Source organism: Hemitrygon akajei, chromosome 7, assembly GCF_048418815.1.
Source record: "Hemitrygon akajei chromosome 7, sHemAka1.3, whole genome shotgun sequence".
In the NCBI taxonomy this organism is placed as follows: domain Eukaryota; kingdom Metazoa; phylum Chordata; class Chondrichthyes; order Myliobatiformes; family Dasyatidae; genus Hemitrygon; species Hemitrygon akajei.
In genome coordinates this window covers 109,079,975-109,096,229 of record NC_133130.1, presented here as the reverse complement: position 1 = coordinate 109,096,229, position 16,255 = coordinate 109,079,975, and the positions used below count along the sequence as shown (strand labels likewise).

At 51.3% G+C, this 16,255-nt stretch overlaps 1 long non-coding RNA gene across 1 annotated transcript; it reads left to right on the top strand.

Annotated features, from left to right (window-relative positions):
- Nucleotides 1–9,839: 9,839 nt before the first annotated feature.
- Nucleotides 9,840–15,004, top strand: LOC140730795 (uncharacterized). The gene is made up of 2 exons (XR_012099681.1): nt 9,840–10,802; nt 13,613–15,004. It is a non-coding gene; the product is annotated as an uncharacterized lncRNA (long non-coding RNA).
- Nucleotides 15,005–16,255: the final 1,251 nt, after the last annotated feature.

Here is a 16,255-nt window from a genome sequence, read left to right as displayed (position 1 = left end):
GAATTTATGAAAAACGCGACTGTGGCGGCGCTAGAGGTGAGCACCAAATCAGACTTGTTAAATTTGGCGAAGGGGTTAGAGGTGGAAAACGAGCAGGATCAAGCTGAGAGGCAAAGACAGCATGAAATTCGGATCAGAGAGTTAGCGGCAGCGGGGAGAGAAAGAGAGAGGGAGGAGCTAAGGAGAGAGCGGTTTAATGTTAGTCGGGAGCTGAGAGTACCTCCGTTCGAAGAGACGGATGTTGATAGTTATTTCTTGTTTTTTGAAACGGTGGCAGCTATGATGCCGACCCGCAGACTGGCGAGTGCGGTGGCCCCGCCCCTAGAGTCCCAAAGCTATCGCGCATGCGCGGTCACACGCAGCCTGTCCAGAAAAGCAGTGAGCAGTTTAAATCGGGCCAGCAGTAATCTGGCCAAGATGTTTTTACCGACCCTGTACCATGAGGGTTCCGAGGGTGGTAAAACAGAAAGCAGTAAAGTAAAAGGGGGTAAGGGAGAGGAAATAGCCCTGCCCTTAGTGAAGAGAAAGGTCCTAGAGGTAGGAACTAAAGTTGAGAAACGGATAAAGTTGTTAAAATGTCCAGAGTTGGACATGGTTAATCTGTCTGGTTTGGCAGAATTGTTTGAAGAAGTTCAGAGTTCTAAAGGTGTTCTCGATGGTCCCGAGAGTGAAATGAGGGCAGTCTTAGAGAGGAAGGGTATCCTTGCTGTGGAGAAGTCAGCTGAAATGGCCGAGGAGGTTGTTTCAGCTCGCAGGGTTGCGCCTTCCCCAACGGGGGGCTGCCTAGAGAGTAACTGGAAGGATCGGGGGACGTTAGAATTTGAAAAAGGTACGGGTGTTGAAAGCCTGGAAGGGGCCAATGTCCCGTTTGAGTGTGTCCAAGATGGGGGCGCACGTGGTGCTGAACCTGGTAACAGAGCTCAGGGGAAGTCTGAGGTGTTTGATTCAGGGGGACGGGGCGGCCGTCTTTGTGGATCAGATAGGGTTGGTTCAGTAGGAAAAGGGTTAACCTTGGTAACCGTGGGAAGTGTGAGTTCCACGGTGTTTGTATTCGAGGGTGGGGCCAAGGTTAATGCCGAATTTAAGGGGGGAATGAGGATTGTTATTGAAGGAAACGGAAAGTCTGTAGTTCCCAAGTCGAAGGAAGAAATTTTAAACCTGGCAGATCGCTCACAGAGTGAGTCGGGAAATAGCGGGGCCCCCCACTCTATTGTTACGCCAGGGTGGGGTGTGAAGAGGTTGCATTCGAAATGCTACCTGAAAGAGGAGTTGGAATTAAAAACAAATAGCCTGAAGGGTCTTGACAGTTTGGGGCATGGTGTTGAAAAAATAGCCCCGATGAACGAGGCGGGCGGGAGTTCATCACGCCAAATTACTCAAAGTCCCAACGGGGGGAATCGCCAGAAAAGAGGTGACGGTTAATGGGGATGCCATTTTTTTTTAAACAGCAAAGCAGGTTTTACGGGTTGCGCCAAAGCCTGTGAATAATAAAGACAGACCTTTGGAGACCTGCCGGCGAAGTAAACCGACCGAAACGATTAGTATTCGCATAAACTTTTGTAGATGCACCTAAGCTAAGATCACACCTCCGCAGTTTTGTTGCTGAAAACAATAAATAAATAGGTGGTTATTGAATTGAAGTCTGATGTTACAAGACTTTAGTACGGTACGCAATGTTAAGATATTAACTAAAGGGACACTGTAATTGTTAACTGTTTAGATGCTGACTTGAATGTATAACTGTATTACTCTGTAGTGAAAAGAAAAGCTTCTGTATTGTGTTAGATTCAAAATTTCTGTAAGACTCTGTACCACTCTGTGTTTTTAACCGCTGGTAAAAAACCTTTAAGAGGGGAGGTGTTATGATACCAGCCCCCTCCTTTGTGAGAATTGCAAGAGCCCTAGTGAAAGGGGGGTCAATGACCCGAGAGAGAGAGAGAGAGACATGCCGAATGGACACAGGAAATGGAAAGACAGCGACGTGCTGGATACCGCATTCCACTGGGACAAAAGCTGGAGACTGTGGCATTGTTCTCAGGAGACACCTGGGAACTGCAGACGTGCCAACTCGCAGGGACATTGTAAAGCCCTCGGGCAAAGTGGGCTGGTTGAGAGAGATTGCATCACCTGCAACCTGATTGACACCTGAGATCCCGTGAGGCAGTATAAAGAAGGGTCTGAAAGAGGACGACCCTCAGACGCACCAAGGAGACACCAAGAAGCACGATACCGCTTCCCGTGGGAACGGGAAGCCATTTTGAAGGAAGCCACGTGCGTTAAATTCCGAATGCGGAGTTTGTGGCTAGAACCAACGGAAAACCGCTTTTATTTAACACCAGGAAAGCCAAATCCTCTGAGGCTGAGGATTTGATTCATAAAGACAACGGGCAAGTGTTTTCTTTCCTAACAATCTCTCTCTCCAACACGTGAAACCAAAAGGGAAAAGCCTGCAGACTTCAGAGTGACTCTTTATATTTCCAATTGGACTCAGTATTATACCCTAGACAACGAAAGAGCTTATTTCTGAGTGATTATTAATGTACCTGCGTTTTAGATTGAGTATTGACGCATGTTATCTGAATGTTTGTATTAACCTTAATTTTTGTGCCCCTTTATTAATAAAACTTTTGAAAATAGTACCATTGGACTTCAACTGACACATCTATCTTTGCTGGTAAGTGAAACCAGTTACTGGTTTCATAACACATGCTTCCAATCCTACCTGGAAGAGATTCCCGTGACTGAGCCTGCTATCATGCGCAGAGTTCTCCTCTCCAGAGTCAGTCCGCGGGTATACTCCCTTATCAGAGACATACCGACCTACCAAGGGTCACTGGACACCCTCAGAAGACAGTACCTGCGGCTGGTGAACACTGTCTACGCAAGACATCGCTTAGTGATGCGGTGGCAGCGGGCCGGAGAGTCGAGCGCTGAGTTTGTCCGGGCCCTACAGACACTCGTGCGGGCCTGCAATTGTGCCTGGCTGATGGCGGAACAGCGTGCGGAGCTCCTGGTAAGAGACGCCTTCGTTACGGGGATCAGGTCAGTGTACGTGCGCCAGCGGCTACTGGAACACGCCGATCTTACCTTACGCTCGGCGATCGAGCTGGCCGACACGTTGGAGGCTGCTCTGCACAATGCTGACGCTGTCCAGCCACGCGATCTCCCGCTAGCCTCATGGACGCTGCAGACCCCGCAACCCGCCAGCAAATTGACCTCAGCTGCTGCCACTCGCGAGTCCGTGAACTCCCCGCAACCCTCCGGCGAAGCGACCACAGTTGCTGCCAGTCACAAGTCCGCGCAGTGTTACTTCTGCGGACTCGAAAAGCACCCCTGAAAACGTTGCCCGGCCCGAGAAGCTACCTGCTCCAGCTGCGGAAAGAAGGGCCATTTCGCCAAGGCCTGTAAGTCTAAACCACGAGCGGGGTCGAGCAGCGCCGCGTGCGAGGCATGGGGGTCGCCATCTTTATCGGCACCACCTCGCCCCACCTCCGACTCACGGGTGCTTACTGGGCACCAAGACGGCGATTCAACTCTGGCCTCCATGACCCTCGACCAAAGTGCCCCACACCAGCTCACAAGGTCAATGATGGACATCCTGGTGGAGGGGTACAGGACTAGCTGCCTGTTTGACACGGGCAGCACTGAGAGTTTTATTCACCCGGACGCAGTGCAATGCTGCGGACTCGTGACACGGCCGGTAAGCCAGAGGGTCACCATGGCTTCTGGGTCGTATTCCACAGACATCCGGGTGGGTTGTGGAGCGACACTGGTGGTGCAGGGCACAGAATATCGGGACTTTGCATTACTGGTCATGCCTCAACTGTGTGCCCCTGTGCTATTGGGGCTCGACTTCCAGAGTCACCTGAAAAGTGTGACAATGGAGTATGATGGGCCCCTCCCACCAGTCACTGTCAGGAATCCTCAGTTTTGTGGGACTTCGTCATATACCCCAATACTGACCACACAAACACACACACACACACACACACACACACACACACACACACACACACACACACACACACACACACACACACACACACACACACACACACACACACACACACACACACACACACACCCTGACCCGCACATTCCACCCAACACCATGCCAACAGCCGCGCTACGGACACCACTTGCAGCCTCTCCACCCTCAAGATCCCTCCCCCACCGCTGTTCGCCAACCTGACCCCCGACTGTAAACCTGTGGCAACTAAAAGCAGGAGGTACAGCTCGGGGGACAGGGCCTTCATTCAGTCGGAGGTGCAGTGGCTGCTCAGGGAGGGGATCATTGAGCCAAGCACAAGTCCTTGGAGGGCCCGGGTGGTTGTTGTTCGGACCGGGCAGAAAAATAGGATGGTCGTGGACTATAGCCAGACCATCAATAGGTTCACGCAGCTTGACGCATACCCCCCTACCCCGCATCGTGGATATGGTCAATCAGATAGCTCAGTACAAGGTGTACTCGACCATAGACCTGAAATCCGCTTACCATCAGCTCCCCATCCACCTGGAGGACCGCCCCTACACCGCCTTCGAGGCGGGTGGCAGGCTCTATCACTTCCTGCGCGTCCCCTTCGGTGTCACGAATGGTGTCTCTGTCTTCCAGAGGGAAATGGACCGGATGGTGGACCAGTGCCAATTGAAGGCCACGTTCCCATATCTGGATAACATCACCATCTGTGGTCACGACTGGCCGGATCACAACACCAACCTCCAACGATTTTTCCAAGTGGCCAAAGCCCTGGACCTTACTTATAACAGGGACAAGTGTGTGTTCAGAACCACCTGACTCGCTATCCTTTGGTATGTCGTGGAGAATGGGGTCATTGGCCTTGATCCCGACCGTATGCACCCCCTGTTGGAACTTCCTCTTCCCACCACCCTCAGAGCCCTCAGACGGTGCCTGGGTTTTTTTTCCTATTACGCCCAATGGGTCCCTCACTACGCAGACAAGGCCCTCCCCCTGGTCAAGTCTACCACTTTTCCCCTCTCAGCCGAGGCCCGCGCGGCCTTCAGCCACATTAAAGGGGACATTGCCAAAGCAACGATGCATGCGGTGGACAAGACCATTCCCTTCCAAGTAGAGAGTGACGCCTCCGATTTCGCGCTGGCTGCTACCCTCAATCAGGCAGGCAGGCCAGTAGCATTCTTTTCTCGTACTCTTCAAGGCCCTGAAATTCGGCACTCCGCGGTGGAGAAAGAAGCCCAGGCCATAGTGGAAGCTATTAGGCACTGGAGGCACTATCTCACCGGCAAAAGGTTCACCTTGCTGACCGACCAGCGCTCGGTTGCGTTCATGTTCAGCAACCAACAGCAGGGCAAAATCAAAAATGATAAAATTTTGTGGTGGAGAATTGAACTCTCCACCTACAACTATGATATCCTGTACCGGCCTGGAAGGCTCAATGAGCCCCCTGATGCCCTATCACGGGGAGCATGTGCCAGCGCACAGCTCGACCGGCTATACGCCCTCCATGCACATCTTTGCCATCCGGGGGTCACCCAATTTTACCATTTTGTGAAAGCCTGGAACCTGCCTTACTCCCTTGAGGAAATCAGGACGATGACCAGGGACTGCCAAGTCTGCGCTGAGTGCAAACTGCACTTCTACCATCCTGAAAAGGCACAACTTATCAAGGCCACCCGCCCCTTTGAGCGATTGAGTGTCGACTTTAAGGGCCCCCTTCCCTCCACCGACCGCAATGTCTACTTTCTCAACATAATCGACGAGTACTCGCGGTTCCCCTTTGCCATCCCCTGCCTCGATACTACTGCCAAGTCTGTCATAAAAGCCCTGCGCCAGCTCTTAACTCTGTTTGGATATCCCTGCTATATCCACAGTGATAGAGGGTCCTCGTTTATGAGTGATGAGCTGCGCCAGTACCTGCTGGCTAGGGGTATTGCTACTAGTAGGATCACGAGCTATAATCCCCGGGGGAATGGACAGGTGGAGAGGGAGAATGCCACTGTGTGGAAGGCCACACTTTTAGCTCTTAAGTAAAAAGGGTTGCCGGCCTCTCGCTGGCAGGAGGTCCTCCCCGAGGCACTCCACTCTATCCGCTCCCTGTTATGCACGTCCACCAATGCCACCCCTCATGAGCGACGTTTTTCTTTTCCCAGGAAGTCTGCCGCTGGGACCACCCTACCGGCTTGGCTGACATCCCCAGGGCCAGTGCTGCTCCGGAAACATGCGAGGAGCAATAAATACTCCCCGATGGTCGAGAGGGTTCACCTACTTCATGCGAACCCCCAGTATGCCTACGTGGTCTTACCTGATGGGCAGGAGGACACGATCTCCATCCGCGACCTGGCGCCCGCAGGAGCACCAGACCCCTACCCCGAACACTCCACGGTGACTATGAACCCCGTACCCACCAATGTATATACCAACGAGACACCGTGCACACCAAGCACTACACAGACTCCGCACGACACTCCCATACCAGGCGCCACACACACGCATGAGGGATTACTGACGCCTAACGGGCTGGCACCTCAAGTCAGGCCGGAGCCAGCACAACCACCGTCACCGGTGCAATCACCACCGGTGTTATATATATCGCAGAGACAGACTCGACCACCTGATAGACTTAACCTGTAAATATACTTGTAAGAAACTTCGCCCCGTGGGGACTCTCTTTTAAAACAAAGGTGGGGTGAATGTGGTAAACTGTGTATACCTGTCTGGACACGCCCCTCTGCTAACTGCTCCAGTGGCTCCTCCCACTGACCCCTGTATAAAGGCGATTGGAGGCACTGTTCCTCCCTCAGTCTCCAGGATGTTGTGTGGTGGTCTCCGAGAGTTATTGATGGCGTATCAAGTCCCTTCTGTGGACCTGGTCAATTTCTCCAGTGGTGCCTGGACAACCTCTGCCTATTCCTCTTACACTCTCCAGTTTCTGCCCAGACCCACCAACAAAATGGGCCATGAAATATGAACAGAAAGCACGGGAAGCACTCAGCAAGACAGGCTGCTTCTGTGGGGAGAGAAGCAGGGTGCTCTTAGCTCCACGTAGAGTGATCTGTACCCTTGCACTGGTCCCAGTGTGGAGTAATCTGTGCCCAACCAGTGTCCCCAGTGCAGAGTAATCTGTACCCGGGACTGGTCCCAGTGCGGAGTAATCTGTACCCGGGACTGGTCCCAGTGTGGAGTAACCAGTACCCAATCACTGATCCCAGTGTGGAGTAATCTGTGCCCAACCAGTGTCCCCAGTGCGGAGTAATCTGTACCCGGGACTGGTCCCAGTGCGGAGTAATCTGTACCCGGGACTGGTCCCAGTGTGGAGTAACCAGTACCCAATCACTGATCCCAGTGTGGAGTAATCTGTGCCCAACCAGTGTCCCCAGTGCAGAGTAATCTGTACCCGGGACTGGTCCCAGTGTGGAGTAATCTGTGCCCAACCAGTGTCCCCAGCGCAGAGTGATCTGTACCCTTGCACTGGTCCCAGTGCGGAGTAATCTGTACCCGGGACTGGTCCCAGTGTGGAGTAATCTGTGCCCAACCAGTGTCCCCAGTGCGGAGTAATCTGTACCCGGGACTGGTCCCAGTGCGGAGTAATCTGTACCCGGGACTGGTCCCAGTGCGGAGTAATCTGTACCCGGGACTGGTCCCAGTGTGGAGTAACCAGTACCCAATCACTGATCCCAGTGTGGAGTAATCTGTGCCCAACCAGTGTCCCCAGTGCAGAGTAATCTGTACCCGGGACTGGTCCCAGTGTGGAGTAATCTGTGCCCAACCAGTGTCCCCAGCGCAGAGTGATCTGTACCCTTGCACTGGTCCCAGTGCGGAGTGATCTGTACCCTTGCACTGGTCCCAGTGCGGAGTGATCTGTACCCTTGCACTGGTCCCAGTGTGGAGTAATCTTTACCCTTGCACTGGTCCCAGTGTGGAGTAATCTGTACCCGGGACTGGTCCCAGTGGAGTAATCTGTACCCCGGGACTGGTCCCTGTGTGGAGTAATCTGTACCCGGGACTGGTCCCAGTGCGGAGTAATCTGTACCCGGGACTGGTCCCAGTGCGGAGTAATCTGTACCTGGGACTGGTCCCTGTGTGGAGTAATCTGTACCCGGGACTGGTCCCAGTGCGGAGTAATCTGTACCTGGGACTGGTCCCTGTGTGGAGTAATCTGTACCCGGGACTGGTCCCAGTGTGGAGTAATCTGTACCCGGGACTGGTCCCAGTGCGGAGTAATCTGTACCCGGGACTGGTCCCAGTGCGGAGTAATCTGTACCCGGGACTGGTCCCAGTGCGGAGTAATCTGTACCTGGGACTGGTCCCTGTGTGGAGTAATAGGTACCCGGGACTGGTCCCAGTGCGGAGTAATCTGTACCCGGGACTGGTCCCAGTGCGGAGTAATCTGTACCCGGGACTGGTCCCAGTGCGGAGTAATCTGTACCCGGGACTGGTCCCAGTGCGGAGTAATCTGTACCCGGGACTGGTCCCAGTGCGGAGTAATCTGTACCTGGGACTGGTCCCAGTGCGGAGTAATCTGTACCCTTGCACTGGTCCCAGTGTGGAGTAATCTGTACCCGGGACTGGTCCCAGTGGAGTAATCTGTACCCGGGACTGGTCCCTGTGTGGAGTAATCTGTACCCGGGACTGGTCCCAGTGCGGAGTAATCTGTACCCGGGACTGATCCCTGTGTGGAGTAATCTGTACCCTTGCACTGGTCCCAGTGTGGAGTAATCTGTACCCGGGACTGGTCCCAGTGGAGTAATCTGTACCCGGGACTGGTCCCTGTGTGGAGTAATCTGTACCCGGGACTGGTCCCAGTGCGGAGTAATCTGTACCCGGGACTGGTCCCAGTGCGGAGTAATCTGACCTGGGACTGGTCCCAGTGCGGAGTAATCTGTACCCGGGACTGGTCCCAGTGCGGAGTAATCTGTACCTGGGACTGGTCCCTGTGTGGAGTAATCTGTACCCGGGACTGGTCCCAGTGCGGAGTAATCTGTACCCGGGACTGGTCCCAGTGCGGAGTAATCTGTACCCGGGACTGGTCCCAGTGCGGAGTAATCTGTACCCGGGACTGGTCCCAGTGCGGAGTAATCTGTACCCTTGCACTGGTCCCAGTGCGGAGTAATCTGTACCCGGGACTGGTCCCAGTGCGGAGTAATCTGTACCCGGGACTGGTCCCAGTGCGGAGTAATCTGTACCCGGGACTGGTCCCAGTGCGGAGTAATCTGTACCCGGGACTGGTCCCAGTGTGGAGTAATCTGTACCCGGGACTGGTCCCAGTGCGGAGTAATCTGTACCCGGGACTCGTCCCAGTGCGGAGTAATCTGTACCCTTGCACTGGTCCCTGTGCGGAGTAATCTGTACCCGGGGCTGGTCCCAGTGGAGTAATCTGTACCAGGGACTGGTCCCAGTGCGGAGTAATCTGTACCCGGGACTGGTCCCAGTGCGGAGTAATCTGTACCCGGGACTGGTCCCAGTGTGGAGTAATCTGTACCCGGGACTGGTCCCAGTGCGGAGTAATCTGTACCCGGGACTTGTCCCAGTGCGGAGTAATCTGTACCCGGGACTGGTCCCAGTGCGGAGTAATCTGTACCCTTGCACTGGTCCCAGTGTGGAGTAATCTGTACTCGGGACTGGTCCCAGTGGAGTAATCTGTACCCGGGACTGGTCCCAGTGCGGAGTAATCTGTACCCGGGACTGGTCCCAGTGCGGAGTAATCTGTACCCGGGACTGGTCCCAGTGCGGAGTAATCTGTACCCGGGACTGGTCCCAGTGCGGAGTAATCTGTGCCCAATCACTGGTCGCAGTGTGGAGGGATCTGTGCCCAGTCACTAGTCGCAGTGTGGAGGGATCTGTGCCCAGGACAGGACCCAGAGAAGAGTGGTTAGTTCCCAGGAGTGGTCCCATTCCAGAGTGATATGTACCCTCCCACTTGTCCAAGCATGGAGTGATCTGTAGCTGGGACAGGCCCCAGTGTGAAGAACACTGTTCCCTATGAGCAGAACCATGCCCCTGCATTCTTCACTGTGGGGATCTAGAGCTGGCTGCTCCACGTCTCCAGCTCCCACTAGCTGGGATCCATGCCGAGCCAGGAACAGCTCGCCTCTGCAGGAATGGAACTCGGTGTCCACACACCCCAAGAGCTCTCCTCCTCGGCTTATCCTGTCAACCCCCTGTCTATCTTCAAATCATCAAAGCTGCCACCTTCTCCACTCTCTGGTGGAATAACTTCCCCACTTGCAATCACTCTCCATGTCACTTCCTATCAGGATTTAACAGTGAGTATTCTAACTGGTTGCAACACAGCCTGCTATGGAAATGCCCAGGAATGGAGAAGGTTCCAGAAAGTGGTGGATACATCCCAGACCAGCACAGAGAAAGCCCTCCCCACTCCTGAGCACATCCATCATCAGGTCAGGCTCCCTTCTCACTAATAGCACTGGGCAGGAGGAACAGGAGCCTGAGGTCCCACACCACCAGGTCCAGGGCCAGCCATCACTCTACAACCATCAGGCTCCTGAACTGGCGTAGATAATATCACCCACCTCAACTCTGAACAGATTCCACAACCTATGGACTCACGTTCAAGGGTTCCCCACTCCTGTTCTCAATATTATTGAAAATGTACAGTACATATCTTTTATTTGCACGTTGATTGTTTATCAGTCCTTGTTTATTTGTTTTTATAAATTCTGTTGTATTTCTTTGTCTTCCTGTAAATTCCTGCAAGGAGATGGAGCCCAGGGCAGTGTGTGGTGCTGCATACGTACTTACTTTGTCTTTGACTATGGGTTCTTGAGGGTCAGGATGGATACAGAGGGTGTAGAGACGTGCTGGAGAGGTCTGTGAGTCTGTTGACTCTTACTGTATCTGCCTCAGCCACTTTCTCTGGCAACTTATTCCATGTATACAATACCCCCTGCTTGAAACTATTGCCCCTCAGGTGTCATGAGCTCTGCAGGCCTTTGTTGACCTCTAGTCAGAGTAACAGCCCCCAGACAACTAGTCAGAGTAACAGCCCCCAGACCTCTAATCAGAGTAACACCACCAAATATCTGGTCAGAGTAATAGCCCCCCAGATCTCTAGTCAGAGTAACAGCCCCCAGACAACTAGTCAGAGTAACACCACCAAATATCTGGTCAGAGTAATAGCCCCCCAGATCTCTAGTCAGAGTAACAGCCCCCAGACCTCTAGTCAGAGTAACAGCCCCCAGACAACTAGTCAGAGTAATAGCCCCCCAGATCTCTAGTCAGAGTAACAGCCCCCAGACCTCTAGTCAGAGTAACAGCCCCCAGACCTCTAATCAGAGTAACACCACCAAATATCTGGTCAGAGTAATAGCCCCCAGATCTCTAGACAGAGTAACAGCCCCCAGACCTCTAGTGAGAGTAATAGCCCCCCAGATCTCTAGTCAGAGTAACAGCCCCCAGACCTCTAATCAGAGTAACACCCCCCAGACAACTAGTCAGAGTAATAGCCCCCCAGATCTCTAGTCAGAGTAACAGCCCCCAGACCTCTAGTCAGAGTAACAGCCCCCAGACAACTAGTCAGAGTAACAGCCCCCAGACAACTAGTCAGAGTAATAGCCCCCCAGATCTCTAGTCAGAGTAACACCCCCCAGACAACTAGTCAGAGTAACAGCCCCCAGACAACTAGTCAGAGTAATAGCCCCCCAGATCTCTAGTCAGAGTAACACCCCCCAGACAACTAGTCAGAGTAACAGCCCCCAGACCTCTAGTCAGAGTAACACCACCAAATATCTGGTCAGAGTAATAGCCCCCAGATCTCTAGACAGAGTAACAGCCCCCAGACCTCTAGTGAGAGTAATAGCCCCCCAGATCTCTAGTCAGAGTAACACCCCCCAGACAACTAGTCAGAGTAACAGCCCCCAGACCTCTAGTCAGAGTAACACCACCAAATATCTGGTCAGAGTAATAGCCCCCCAGATCTCTAGACAGAGTAACAGCCCCCAGATCTCTAGTCAGAGTAATAGCCCCCCCAGATCTCTAGACAGAGTAACAGCCCCCAGACCTCTAGTGAGAGTAATAGCCCCTCAGATCTCTAGTCAGAGTAACACCCCTCAAGAGCACTAGTCAGAGTAACAAACCCCTAGACCTCTAGTCAGAGTAACACTCCTCAAGAGCACTAGTCAGAGTAACAAACCCCTAGACCTCTAGTCAGAGTAACACCCCTCAAGAGCACTAGTCAGAGTAACAAACCCCTAGACCTCTAGTCAGAGTAACACCCCTCAAGAGCACTAGTCAGAGTAACAAACCCCTAGACCTCTAGTCAGAGTAACACCCCTCAAGAGCAGTAGTCAGAGTAACAAACCCCTAGACCTCTAGTCAGAGTAACACCCCTCAAGAGCACTAGTCAGAGTAACAAACCCCTAGACCTCTAGTCAGAGTAACACCCCTCGAGAGCACTAGTCAGAGTAACACACTCCCAATGCATCTAGTCAGAGTAACACCCCCCAGACCTCTAGTCAGAGTAACACACTCCCAATGCATCTAGTCAGAGTAACACACTCCCAATGCATCCAGTCAGAGTAACAGCCCAAGACTTCTAGTCAGAGTAACACACTCCCAATGCATCCAGTCAGAGTAACACACTCCCAATGCATCTAGTCAGAGTAACAGCCCAAGACTTCTAGTCAGAGTAACACACTCCCAATGCATCCAGTCAGAGTAACACACTCCCAATGCATCTAGTCAGAGTAACACACTCCCAATGCATCCAGTCAGAGTAACAGCCCAAGACTTCTAGTCAGAGTAACAAATCCCCAGACATCCAGTCAGGCTTATCTGGAGTTGTTAAGCCTTTGTGCTTTCTGTTTAATCTCGTCAAGTTTATTTTGACTCGCATGGGTTTTCCACGTACTCTGATTATTTAAATCAGACTCCTGATTAGCAGTTACTGCAAGATCGTTGTTTTGAGAATGATTGCTCTTGTGGTGTTGCTTGGTTGAGCCACCAATATCCTTTTAGAATTCCTATGTATAATCTGCTGATTCCGTCTCTACATGGGAGTCTCTGGGCTCCTCATTGCCAGTGCACATCATGACACACAGGTCCCTTTTAAATCTTTCCCCTCTCACCTTAAATCTCAAGCTTTTAGTTTCTCTTCCCCTGGGAAAATGACAGCATGTATTCACCCTATCTATGTTCCTAATACACCACACTCTTCAATTTCCTGCATCCCAAGGAATAAAATCCTAGCCCTACAATAAAGCAGTATCTCACACTTATCCAGATTAAATTCTATTTACCACTTCTCTGCCCATATTTTCAACTGGTCGAATCCTTTCTTACTGGTCACAATTCCACCGATTTTTGTGTCATCTGCAAACGTACTAATCCGCCTACTTTGTCAGGCCCGCACATACAGGTTTCTTCCAGTCTCCACCCAGCTAAGAGTCACTTGCACTCATTTCTAACTCATCGCCTGCAACCTATTTAAACCCAGCTCTCATCCACAATCCTTGTTCGCGCATCAGACCAGCCCACCTCAATCAGTTGCTCCCAGCCTTCAGCCTTGTCGAGTTAAGTATCTGCGTTCTCTTGTTTTGTGGCCCTCTCATGATCTGTTGTTTTGCATTTTATTATTAAACTATTGCTAAATAGTCTCTACTGCTCTGTGTTTGGGTTAAGCCTCCTCGACATTTCCTGACAGGATGAGTGAATCAGTGATGACCCAGCAGAACATGCTTGCTTAAAGGAAGTCATCCATCAACATGGGAGGATGGTACAGAAGCAACAGGAAACCACTGAACAACTGCACGTCACTCTCAACCAATTCTGCGTCTTGATACAGCAACCCTCCTCCCTCAGATCCCCAGAGTCTGGTGCACAAACGACAGGTCCCAGTGCATCATGAATTTTGAGCTCCAGTCATCTCTGTATTCTACGGACTGAGCCAAAGTTGCCATTAATATTATTCTTTTGACGGGGTGAGTTCTGACCAATAAGAGCCCTATTTGCAACAGATACGAGGATTTCACCACTGAGATGTGCTGGGATTTTGACCGTTTGGGAAGGGGGGAGGGCAGCAGATCAGGTACTTTGTCTGCGTCAAGGGTCAGGCTCCATGCTGGATTCAGGGCCCTCGGCGTGGGCAGGGAGAGCATCTGGAATGCTGATGTACTGCTGGGCCTTTACCATCACAGACTCTTGGAGCACTTGAAAGATGAACTGTCCACCCAGAAGCCACTGACTTTGAAAACCTCATCACTCTGGCCTTCTGAATTGACAAGATCATCAGACAGAACCACAGTTCTGTTCCCAGAAACATTTTGGGCTGCAGAACGCTCGTCATCAATGCCTCCAGGTCAATGCAGTAAGGGAGAGCTCCCTTAACCTCCGTGGGTGGAGAAACAATTTGTGTACTTACAGCTGATCACCCAAACATCGGATGCCCACTGTGTCTGGGAAATGGCATCACCAGGTAGAGGCAGACAGCCTTCTATATTGAGAAATATACCTGAAATATAATCACTATGTACTAGCTATTTACTATACTATGTAATCACTTCTAGGTACTGAATATTACTACGTATTATTTTACTAGAAACATTTTGCTATGTATTGTTTTACTAGATACCTTGTATTCTCTGAGCTACATACTGTGGCAGTTAAAGAACACCTGTTTAGCTAGTAGCACTATTAGCTGAAATGTACTCCATGTATTACACTCAGCCTTTGTTTAGTAAGAGATAACGGTGGCAGACAGGATGGTACGAGCAGGAATGTAATGTGAGGGAGGTTGTCTGGAAAAAATAACCTTGGCCAGGAATGGGGCCCCAATGCGAACGGGTGAAAAATACTGGTGGCGCACCGAGAGCTAGGCAAGAGCGATTGATTAGCTAATATATAGATGATATGGAATTAAAAATTGATTGGGTATGCTGGTGAAACTGAAATGTAACTGAGATAAGAAATTACTATAAAGAATGCTGTACACCGGAGCTGGGTGGGCTTTCGGTGACAAGTTCATTGATTGCCTCAGCCTTTGTTTGCAAATAAAGGTTTAAACTTCTCAAAGAATTGTCTGCGTCTCCTGGTCATTTCAAGTAACCACGACAAAAGCTCACCCCGGGTCCTCATTCCAGCACCATAGCCCAACCATAGCCCTGTCTCTGTCCTCTTCCATATCCCAACCACTCTATGCACACAAGGCGCTCTGGTAGATTCTAGCACAGCTGGAAGCTTTCCGGGCTGGACGCTGTGGGTGCAGTTTGGACTCCCTACCGAGCTTATCTCTCACATCCCTTGGCATCTGGGATGGTCAGGGCGTGCACACACCCTGTGCACGTGAGCTTCGAAGAATAGTGTGTCCATGAAACGCGCCCAAAACTCCTATCATCTTGGGTTACCCCTGGCTCTCCACTAACGATCCTCACTCCTCCTGGTTATCTGAGTTGGCGACCCACCTGTCTGCAAGCTCAGTAAATGCCAGTAACGAGAGGAAGCTATCAACCTCAAACTCCCACAGGAACACCATGACTTAACCATTGCTTTCAGTAAAAGGGGGGCCAGCCTCAGAGACCACACAAGTTCAAAATAAATTTATTATCAAAGTATATATATGTCACCATATACACTCTGAGATTCATTGTCTTGTGGGCATACTCAATTAATCCATAATAGAATAATAACCATAATAAAATCAGTGGAAGACTGCACCAACTGGGCGTTCAACCGGTTTGCAAAAGACAACAAACTGTGCAAATACAAAAAGAAAGAAAGAATAATAAATAAATAAATATCAAGAACATGAGTCCATGAAAGTGAGTACACAGGTTCAGGGAACATTTCAATGATGGGGCAAGAGAAAGTTGAGTGAAGTTATCCCTTTTGGTTCAAGAGTCTGATGGTTGGGGGTAATAACCGTTCCTGTACCTGGTGAAGTAAGTCCTGAGGCCCCTGTACCTTCTTCCTGATGGCAGCAGCGTGAAGAGAGCTTGTCCTGGCTGGAGGGGTCCCTGATGATGGATGCTGCTTTCCTGTGACAATGCTCCATGTAGATGTGCTCAATGGTGGGGAGGGTTTTACCTGAAATGAACTGGGCCAGATCCATAACTTTTTGTAGGAATTTCTGTTCAAGGGCATTGGTGTTTCCATACCAGGCTGTGATGCAGCCAGTCAATATACTCTCCACCACACAGCTATAGAAGTTTGTCAGAGTTTTAGATGTCACGCCAGATCTTCATAAACTCCTTAGGAAATGGAGGTGCTGCCAAGCTTTCTTTGTAATTGCACTTAAGTGCTGGGCCCAGGACAGGTTGTCCCAACACT